Consider the following 11489-nt stretch of genomic DNA (forward strand, 5'->3'; position numbering starts at 1 on the left):
CATCGATGCCATATTTTTCTTTTGAAATCATCTTTACAATTTCATGGCAGAATCCTGCCAAGAGACGCTAAAATTTTTGGACTACCTTTGAAGAATGTTCAACTTAAACATAGAACATGTTTTAGCCACTGGAACAAAACTATCTTCATTGAATGTCTACCATCAGAAACCTGTTGTGTAAAAAGCTCCAGAACGTAGAAGCTTTATCACTGGTTTTGCGCCTTTTTAGTTTTTTTTTTAATACTGTAATTTTTTTATTATTTTAAAAAGTTGCCACGTGAGATTATTTGAATATGTTTCGGGTTTGATTTGCATACTAAAAATGCGTGCAAACAAAAATTGCGCCAAGTCTATTACATAATATTCAGTGATAGGTTTGTTGTTTTCTAATCCATATTCATGTGTAACTGTAGAATGTGCCTCAAACCAAACAGGTCGTAGACGGGTGAGGACGTGTTACTGTGTAAGGAAAGTTTAACCAAGGGCGTACTTGACGTGCCAATGGCTAGGAGCTGGGGACATAACTGAACGTTATTTCAACCGAAGGTGAGTTTCGTTTTTCGTTTGGAAATTTTTGTTGTAACTTCATTCCCGTAACTGCTGGCGAATCATCAAACCAAACTTTCTGACACGTGTGCACTCGTTCAGCGCTTTAGGTTTTGTCTTCGAATAAGTTTTGTTTTCTTTATTTTGTTCGGAATTTGGAACCTTGAACTTCTTAGATGTGTTCTTAAACCAATGCTGTATAACTGGTATTTTGAGAGACAAAAATCCAAATAAATCACGTTTCGAAACAGCAAAAGAAGAAGCTGATTGCTTGCATAAAATTTAAACTCATTACAAAAAAGCCACGTGCGTTTGAGTTTTGAAGGAATGGCTATTTATAACGCGAAGGCGTATTGTGGCAGTTACGCTTTGCAAAAAGCCTTGTTAAAAATTTACTCATAGACAAATAGATTTTGTTTTGCCATAAGAACTTGTTTTTTTGTATCTCTTATTTTACTCTGAACTCCGTGGTATGTATACTTGAAATTTGAAAGTTGGGCAAACGACTTAAATGTTGTTTTGTTTATTTCTGGTTGCAGGAAAACATGAGATTAAAGAACAGGAAGGAAGAAAAAGAATTCATGAGGACAAACAGGAACATAATAGAGAAGAAACTCGGCAAAGATAAGAATTTATAAATCTTCAATATTGTTGTAATGTTATTTCAATGGTACTGATATTGCAGAGTTACCGAAAGGTCAAGTCTTGGGTGATCATTCGATTCAAAAGATTTACCCACAGAATATTTCGGAATTGTTTTAGTTATACCATACCGCGCTCAGTGTTTGGTCGAGAAAACTCGCCCGACGCTCGCATTCAATCAAATTCAGATCTAATCATTAAATCTAATCTTAAATTCAGATCTGGTCATTAGCGTTTTCTCGCGCTTCTGGAGGTTTGCTTGTTGTGTCCCGAGAAAAGTTGATGGATACAGAAATCTTTTTTATTGAGAATTTCTTCCCACCAACTTTACACAATTGAATTTGGCATGACTCAGCTTGCTCAAGCTTTGACCTTCATGTAGGCTGTAGTGATTGGTACCATTGTCAAGTCTTGACGACTAAAAAGGGTTAAGTTACTATGGTGGATTTTTTAAGGTGGCACTGAAAGACAAACGTCAATCCAAAAAACTCTGAATATAGAGACGAGCATAGATTTCCGGCCCTGGTGAATCGCAAACAGCGAGGAAGTGGAAGCCATTTGTCAAAAATATTTCGGCTTTGGTTGGAATTATCCACACCAACAACGAAGAAACCAAATTGATTTAAAAATGCTCTATAAATAAATATTGTGGCCTTTGTTACCAAAGAAACAGTTTGCTTTAACTTGCTTTTTTATTTGTTGGAAAATAAGGATTCCTGAACGAGGTTATTTTGGGTAACATTTTGTCAAAAAAATTGTCTGTGCCACCTTGAAAGATTCACTTAAATTTCATTTCTGACTATTTATCCGTCTTGCAATGGACAAGAGAACATTAGAAACCAAAACCTATTATTGGTATAAAAAAATATTAAATTTCTTTTCATTTTCGCAAAAGAATAGCCATCTACGTACGACTTATTTAGAAACGGCAACACCTCGGTTACGCTACATAGACAATACATTACCGCTGGACACAATGGTTAAATGAACGCGCTCCATATCCACGTGCACGTATACGAACGAAATACCGACACATGATTTATCAGAGGGGTTGAAGACCTCAACTGCATTTAAAACAACAACGAATGGCAGTTAACAGATAATTATAAATAATGACAGATTTTCTGAACGAATTGTTGTACAGCTCGACCTCACCAAGACGAATGTAACTGTAGTTTACAACGCAATTGACAATTTAGACCTTAAATTGTTTACTTTTTTCCTATAAAATCTCAACTCGATAAAACAAAACAATTACTTAGAAATCTAGAGCAATTTTTCTGTATATAACTTTCAATCTACAACACTTACTGATCAACGTGATTCGCTTGCTAAACCCTCTTCAAAATTGACTGAACACAAACAACAACGAGAAATGTCAATGTCAACTTAACCACACTGAGACTTTTCTCTTTGTTTAATATACAACATCTTCAATACATGTCAAAGTGACACGCTATAAGCTGGCGCTGGCTTCTGGTTAGAACGAGCAGGTTCATGAACGGCTAGGTGCCATCAAAAACGGGCATCCACAAGTTACCATCAACAAATTAATTTCACCTCAAATCAAAATTGACCAATCCTCAATCGCAACTGACGAAGGCTATTCAACACAATTGACTTGTACTCGACTTTTTTAACTGAACCATTGACTGTAGAATAGCTTTTAAATTAATGAAATAAAATGGTCTTTTTATAAAATGTTTACGGAAACCCCAGTTTCCAACGTTCTCTTGTCCTCATGCAAGTTTTGGGTAAACTTATGACTGGCTCTAGAGACTTAAAGAAATGTTTCTAAGACGGTTTTGATTCATTTTATGGTTATACAGACCAAAACATTGACCATTTACCATCACAGAACTTTTGATTTATTGTGCAAAGCCTATGATTAAAGAACACATAGAAAACGTAATTTTGCTTGGAAGATTTGGATCTTAAGTGCGTCCTTTTTTCCCTTTTTTTTAACGACCACATTGATTTACGAAAGCTGCAATATCTGATCTTTATTTCACAAATAACTCGGCTGATGTAACATTTAAAAATGTTGACTGTCACATTTTACCAAAACAAGATAGTGTAATTCGTGTTGAGCTCAGGCTATTTTGTGAAAGTTTCGAGCTAATGAAAAGTAATTCGCGAAATAGGTTGGGGTCTGAAATCAGCTGAAAACTTGAAACTTTGAAGGATCTCATTAGCTGTTTCGGAAAAATATGTTCTTTACAGTGCATATAAATTTTCCCTCAGCCTCAGACAATTGGAAGTGAACTTTTTAGCTTCTTAACTTCGGTCTTCAGTGCTCAGAAGTTTACTTTCCTAATGGGGAAAAAAATTGAAGAATGCCAAGACTGTTTGAAGAGTTTGGTCTGTATAACCAGTTGCAAGGTTATTACTTCGTTGGTTTTTTTTTTTAGTAACATTTGACTTAAAATATTAAAACTTGGATATTTTCTCTGAGCCAGTCAAGGGTTTTATCGTTGTATTTAATTTGTAAAGTAGAAAGACGTTTTTCTGTCATCGATTGATGTAACACAGGACTGTAAGGAATCTTTTGGAAAATTTATCGGTGAATAGTAAAACTCGATTCGGTTAAATTCTTGTCTCAATAATTTGGAAAAGATAGGTGAAACTAAGAAGTTATCTAATTGGGTAAACTTTTGTCACCTAAAAGAAAAAAAAAACAAAACACAAGTTTTCAGGGAGCATCGAAAAGAAAACAGAATTATATTGGTCTCGGTATTCATTTGGCGAGAAATATCGATCATTTTGTGTTAGATTTGTCCTGTACATCAAATTGTATCAAACAAAAAATCCGATGGCTGGAAAAGATCTTGTAATAGCGTGTTTACATCTTGTGCAAAAACTTTCAAAAATCAGAATTCTAAGCCGTGAGAATTTGCTTATTGCTTGAAAAAAATTTTACTTCATCAAGAAGTAAGCTAAGAATCTAGTTTTGCATTAAGAAATTTGAACGAGATTCAGTCCAAAAATGATTTCTTTGAAAATTTTGCACAAGATGCTATTCACTTAACTTTTGGCGGAAAAGAGAGGGAAAACTATGTGCAAATTCAACCAAATTTTCCCGCCAAAAAACTTAGAATATATACGAATAAATTTTATTTCACACATTTGTGATCGTTTAATAGAATTTTTATTAACTAATTAAAGAATTGCAAGACAAAAACTTTGTATTTTAGATTATTTAATGAATGAAATAAAGACAACTACAAAAAAAATAAACTCTTTGTTTTACAGACTTTATTCCATTACAGAAAAAATGACAACACAAATGAAGACGAACTTTTATTCAAATAAGAACAGCCAAAATTAAAAAAAAAAAAAACGGCGCATGCGTATTTTGAGCACCGTATTTTTTCTAAGTTTTTTGGCGGGAAAATTTGCCACATTTGAACAGATGTTATTTACAGAGCCAATAAATTTTTTTGGAAAAACTAAGAACATGCGTCTCTTGAGCGTCCGTATTTGGCGGTAAATTAAAAATTTTGAATTACTGTTACCAAGGAAAGTGTGCAGAAAAATAACATTTTTGTTTTAAACTCGTCCTGAATTTCTTCGAAAATTGCAAAAAAAAAACTTAGTGAGGAAATTTTAACGAAAATTCCCAAAATAAAATCTAACTAATTTGCTTTCGTCCTCCATAATTAAACTGCTTGCGAGTAAATTTTGGAAATTAAACCATACAATCTGCCACGATTCGTTTTGAGCAATCTCGCTTGAAGGGGAACCGAGTTAAGTTTGTGTGCAACCATTGTCTACCTCAGCTGTAAACTTGTCTGTCGCTTGAGTGATTGCTTTTCGCTCTTGTGCTTCGAGTCTTGACTTGAAACTTCAAGCGACAAGGAAGCTGCAAATGAAGAACAGAAGAATGAGTTATTCTTGGCTCTGTACAATGACAACAAATCAAATGAGTACGTGAGAGCTTTATGTGGATACTAGCGGAGGAAAGAATTGGCAGAAATTTGCATTCTTTTTTAACGTACGCTAAAAATTTTCAACGAAAGTCAAAGATAATTTCCAGTACGAGGTACTTAACCATTTGTTTTCCTATTATACTTACGCTTTCAAAAAATGCGAATTGCAGTCTGAACTAAAATTTTCCATTTTCTATAACTTTATTTATCATAGAAATGGCGTCGACAATGTTCGAAGTTTTTTAGACTTGTGTTGTGTAATGAGTTCTATTGTGAAAACCAGTGAGAGATCGATGGCAATAGACTCTGATTATCATGAATCGTTTTCACCGCCCACTTAGTTAACATTTTTTCGCCGTTTCCTGTGGCATCGGCAAGTATTTCTACGATCGAAGTCGCATTTTCTCAACCCTACGAACCGAGAACCGGCTCTCTTTCGTTGAGGATATTTCTTCCGTTTTTTCTTCCACCTGAACAAGTTCATCCGTTTTAAAATTTTTCCGTGCATACCGATTTGCTATTTCGCAAACCAAATTCTTTTCAGTTTTCTTTTGTCCCCCTTTTTGTTGGTAAACCTTACACAACGTCTTGCTTTACAATCGCTGTACTAATTTATTTCATTTTCACGATGGATGGATAAAAATTCAGTTTGCACGTTCAGAATGCAAAAAATGTCATAACATTTTGCATAAATGAGGCAATTTCAAAATGCAACGAAGAAACTTAGCAAAAAAAATAATGATAAATACAATGTAGACAGAAAGTTCTGCAAACTATTTTGCGGGTTTGCTGATAGCCCTCGAAGCACAAAATTAAGTTCACGCTGAAAAAAAAATCCCCTAGAAGATTTATTACCCTCAGTCAAATGAAAACCTATTCTTTCGGACCTGCCCGAAATACTTGTCTTCATCTCCGAATCGTTTTGTATGCATGATTTTAACACTTTAGATTTCATTTGTATTCATTCTCTGATACTAGAACACAAACAGAAGTTTAAGTCACCTCGAGACGCAGAAATTTGTTTCCATAAAACTATTGTCATTCTGCAGAAAAATCTTTGGCGAAAGTTTCATGCTACTGAATAAAATTTTAATCGAAGAGAAGCCACCCTGAAAGTTCCTTTTCCTTTTTAACAAATTTTATTATCTTCTGCCCGTATCCATGCAGTTTATCTCCATCAGGTTCTTGCTTGTTATTTGACTGAGAAAAAGAGCGATTGTTAGATAACGAGGATATTCGTGGAGAAGAGAAGACACATAGCCTAATTAGCAGACTGGACTCTGGGTCGAGAAGTCCGGATTCGATCACTTGCATCGTGATGTGTTCTTGAGCAAAACACTAAACTCCCACAACGCATGCCTCTCTCCACCCAGGAGTTTAAATGCGTACCTGTAAAATGTCAGGGAAACCCTACAAAATCCTGGGGGAGGGGGGTAATCTACATCCCATTCAGGGCAAGTAGCAGCACTTTGAGTCGCTTTGTGCCAAGTAATTCAGGATTAGGTATTGCAAGGCAGGACCACATAAAAACAATAACTCCTGTTCGGTTGTTAAGAGTAGCTCACAACAAACACACCAATAGTTTTTCACTAGTGACAGTTTCCTTTGCCCTTGTGGTGAGAATTTTTTTTGAACAAAGCGAGTAAAAATATTGACCAACTGTAAATATTTCGAGAAAAACAAAAGGCAAATTTTTCATTCTATATTTAAGTCCAAATTGTATGTTATAACCAGACTAGAGTGATAGAAATGTTATTTTCAGGACAATTTAGAGCAATTTTGATATAGCTATTGAAAGTACCCGGAATAGCTTTGGTGGGTTTTGCTTTTCTTCCATCCGTGATTGGTTCAGAAATCTCACACCACCCTCTTAATCAATTATATGCAAAACTAAAGCAAATCGCGATTTCGTCAATTGGTTCAATCCCGCGTTGATATTTCTTCTGATTGGCTGTTGTGATTACGCTGACGACGGTGCGTCGTGAGGCAGGAGTTGCCGACTGATTTTTTTTTAATACGTAGGAATGTTTTTTTACGGAAAACTTCACGCATCCTATATCCTTCGTCATATCTCTTCGCAGTCGACAAGGAGACAATATTAAGACTCAAAATAAATTGGTCTGTATGAGCTTGAAAAATTATAAAAACGAAAAGCAGTAATCACAAGTGATTCTAAAGTTCAGCTCCATCTAAAGATAAATGTGTAAAAATAATCCTCCAGAATTTGATTTATTCGTTTTTCTTCATTAAAATATCTTACGATAAACTTATTCATAAATTGTCGTAACCGACTTCTTATGATATCAAGTCGTTGTTAAGCAAAACGTGCTGCGATGAAAATGGTTTGATTTCACTACAAATTGTCAGAGCGAAAATTGTTTTGAAAAATGCTTGGCAGGCAATGTGGAAAATTGATGCTGAGATTGGGAGTGAAAAGAATGGTGAAGAGTTATACGGAGATCTTTCCCAGTCGTAATTTAGCTCGACTTTTTCCCGCTAAATATTGTTACTAGGGACGCTAAAACACAAAAAGAAATGTTGCGTTCCATTTTGCGCCAAATAGGTTAAGGATTTTAAGAGATAAAACTGATTTTCTAAGACGGGAAGAAGTTTTTGTTCATGTCTTTTTGATCAGAGCTCCGTTGTTGGCAAGATGTCTCAATAAGATGTCATCGAGAATTTTTTATTTCCATATTCTTTTCTTTTGTAAAAATGGTGACGATGTGTCCGCACAGTCCCATAATTCATTATGCATACAATTCTCGGATAAAGAAAACAATGGCGGAAACAATTTAGGCTTGTCTTTGGGAGTACGGCTTTGTCTGTAGAATACTATAGGATAAGACGGAAATCATTCCAAATTGGTTCCTGGGTATATTGATGGCTTTTCACTAAAGTTATAATTGGCCTAAATATATTTGTGGATCATTCTCATAACACATCTCGTTAATTTTCAGGCTTAGTAACACTTCCTAAATATTTATTCGAATGCAGTAGGTAGACATTTGAGAACTTGTTTTAACATTTGATCTTCGTTATAAAAAAAACGTCTGTTATGATAGATATTCCTCTTCGCAAGAAACCTATTCATTTGTTGAATGAATTGGTGAACGCCTCGGTCCTTAAGTTAATTACCTAAGATTGTAATTTTATCCCAATATCTTTTTAATAATTAATGTTTTTCATAAAAAAAGCCTCCTTCATGCATGATGGTCTTCATAACTTTAAATCAAGGTCTCAAAGACCTCTTTAGCTTGTAGAGCGAAAGAGCTAACGACGATGGGCTAATTCTCGAAACACCAGCTTAGAAACTCTTTACGGTAGCCAATCGACATTGCAAACTTGATAAAACCAAGTTATCGTCTTATACCCCTCACTGACGCAGCACTACAGTTTCTTTTTAAATTCCCCCCTCCCCACCCTTTATTTACTTTTTAAGCTTGTATGTTTTGTTTACCCATCATCTGATCTCAAGAGAATTGCCAGCTTTATCTTCTGTAAATTTACGTATATATCCACGTAAATAAGAGGAAATTAGAAATAAATATTTCGCTAGAGTATTATGACACGACCTGAAATGGGTAAACCAAAACATACAACGTAAAATTTCCGCAGAGCCCCATACTACATTATGTATTCAGTTCTTGGATAGAGAAAACAATGACAAAAACAATACATCGCCATTGGGAAGACGGATTTGTTTTACAATAGTATGGGGCTGTGCGGAAGTTTTACCCCCAAACATAGTTCCATAGATGTTCTCTGACAATTTTGGTTCGACATACTCTTATTTCTTAGTAATCTTTCTGCCCGGTTGTCAACTTTGGTGTGTCATATATTACAATGAATTGTCATCGGAAGGACAGCCACTAGTACACATTTTAAACCCATTATGAACAAACCAGATGCTATAGCTTACCTTTGCGATAATTATTTCCTTCGATTTACTTTCGATGAACTTTTATGCTTTCTTTGAATACTTCCCTCGAACCTGCAAGGGACAATATGATTACTTAAGTATTATTTATCTAAATTTATGTCTGTGAAAAATTTATTCAAGAATTAAGACAGTTTATTGAAACCTTAAGTATTTATCAAGCTCAAACATTCAATTTTGATTCCTCTGCCCATCAACCACATTTATGTGAAATATCCTAAACGTTTATCCAACAGGAATTGGCTTTCACGCATTAGGCAAATTTTAACTCTGAATTTACCGCCAAGTGATGAATTTCCGTCTTTACGAGTTCTATAGACCAAGGCTGTCCTACTTTCAAAATCTATGAATAAAATCTTCTGTGAAAATTTCGGTTTTTGAACGAAGATGTCAGTATGCCATTGCTTGATGAGAACGACTTCGAAACATTTTCACCCATAATTCAAAATTATCTCAACTCCACTACGCCACTTGGACAACAACTTAAAATTTAAACATATTGTCATTCTTACCTTTTGTTTTGTTTTGAGCAAAATGCGGCGAGCGACTCCTCGAAGTCTCCGGCCACATTTAGACGTTGGACTTGATTCATTGACAATTTTCGTAGTTCTTTTTCGTCTGAGAAGTGAATCACTTCAGACCACGAGGAACCATCAAATGCAAATTACTTGATTCTTACACGTGCAAATTCAAGGTCGCGAATAAAAACCTGGGAACGAATTTGTTGGAAGTTTGGGGAATAATAGGATGTCTGGATGGGGTATTTTTGTTTAATTCCTTCTAAAAATTATTTATTCAACGCGCTAGATTAATTCAAAATGACAAGAACCCATTCTCCTACTTATGAACTATCAGCCATCAAACCTAGAAGATCACTGAATACAGGAGACCATGTTCTTTTGACTGAAATTTGTTACAATAACTTTTTATTATGTTGAAAGATTCCCATGCATTTTAATCCCTGAAACTTTGATACAACAGTCATCTCATTACAACCCTTTGTACGGGCTTCCTGTGGCCTTCGAGCGGGCTGTCATCAGCGCTGCGGCGCAAGCAACGAAACAGGCGAGAGGTCTGGCACTGGTCAGAGTCCCAGCGGATCTCTAAAAGGATACAGTTTTGGATGGCATCGAACCCCTGAGGTCGCTTCCATTTATGTATTGACTCTTTGCATGTACTTCTAGGACTTTTAATTATGAATCATTTAAGCTTTTCTCTATGGAGAACGTTTATGTAATCTATGTTTGTATTCTGTCTATTTGAAGATTGCACGCGCGTGCGATATAGCTCTCATTCTCAAATAATTCTTTAGACAGTTATACAACTTTCAGACTGTGTTCTCGTCGAGGGAGAAACCCCCAAAATTTAGTGAAACTCTCAGGAAACAATCAGGGCACAAATTGTCTACAAGTTTAATTGTAATTGCAACACACACAACAGTTGGTGACCAAAACACCTACAGTCTTACCACCACGTGTTCTGCTTCTTATTAATTGTGATAGGGAACAACTGAAATCGGACACCTACTAATGACAAACTGGAAGAACTCAATGCGCAGACTCAAAACGGCGAAACACGTGCGATTCAAGGTGGCGGGTAATATGAGCGTGAGAGAGGGCTGTGAAACGGGTCTGGCACTGGTTACATTGTCGTGTCTCAGAGCTTGGTCCTAAGCTGAGGCTTTGTTGCGGCCAGCTTGTGATTTCTTGCAGTTATCAAGGAAAAGATTACTGCACCTGTTACTGGCCAGCCTATCTAAATGCTTATTAAAACAGCCTCTTTTCACTGCATTTTTTTCCACGATATGCAATTCAACCTTTATGTCACGCTATGAGTTTGCGCACTGAGTTCTTGCGGTTCTCTGATTGTTTCTTGCGGTTTGACCCCTGAATGTCAATTTCCTTTTATTCCCCTTTGTAATCAACAAGAAGCAGAACATTTGGCAATAAAATGTCGCAATTTCAAGGTGTTCTGGTCACGTACTGTTGTTTATTTTGCGAGGTAATAAAAATTCAACATGAAGACAATTTGTGCACTGATTGTTTCTGAGAGTTTCAATAAGTTTCACGGCTTTCTCTCTCGACGGAAACCCAGTCTGAAGGTAATATACTGTCTGTTTAAGGAAATAAATGGGAATAACAACTAACTCCCGCAAAAATCGACAGAATACAAACAAGAGGATAGCTATATTCATAATAATCTCAGAAGCACCTGCAAAAGATCAGAACATAGAAGAAAGAATCGTTTACCAGGCAACTACCTCAGGAGAAAGAAATCTTAGACCCTATAACGTTCGCAACAACCCAAGATTGCATGAAACTGGACAGGAATGCCGATACTAAAAGGCCGTTGGTGTAACAAGTTTCTCGATTTTTATCACGCGTGCCGTGATTGTCCCTTTATTTCTGCCACATACCTCTTTCAACTTCAGCTCT

The sequence above is a fragment of the Pocillopora verrucosa genome, chromosome 11 (genome assembly GCF_036669915.1).
Source record: "Pocillopora verrucosa isolate sample1 chromosome 11, ASM3666991v2, whole genome shotgun sequence".
In the NCBI taxonomy this organism is placed as follows: Eukaryota; Metazoa; Cnidaria; class Anthozoa; order Scleractinia; family Pocilloporidae; genus Pocillopora; species Pocillopora verrucosa.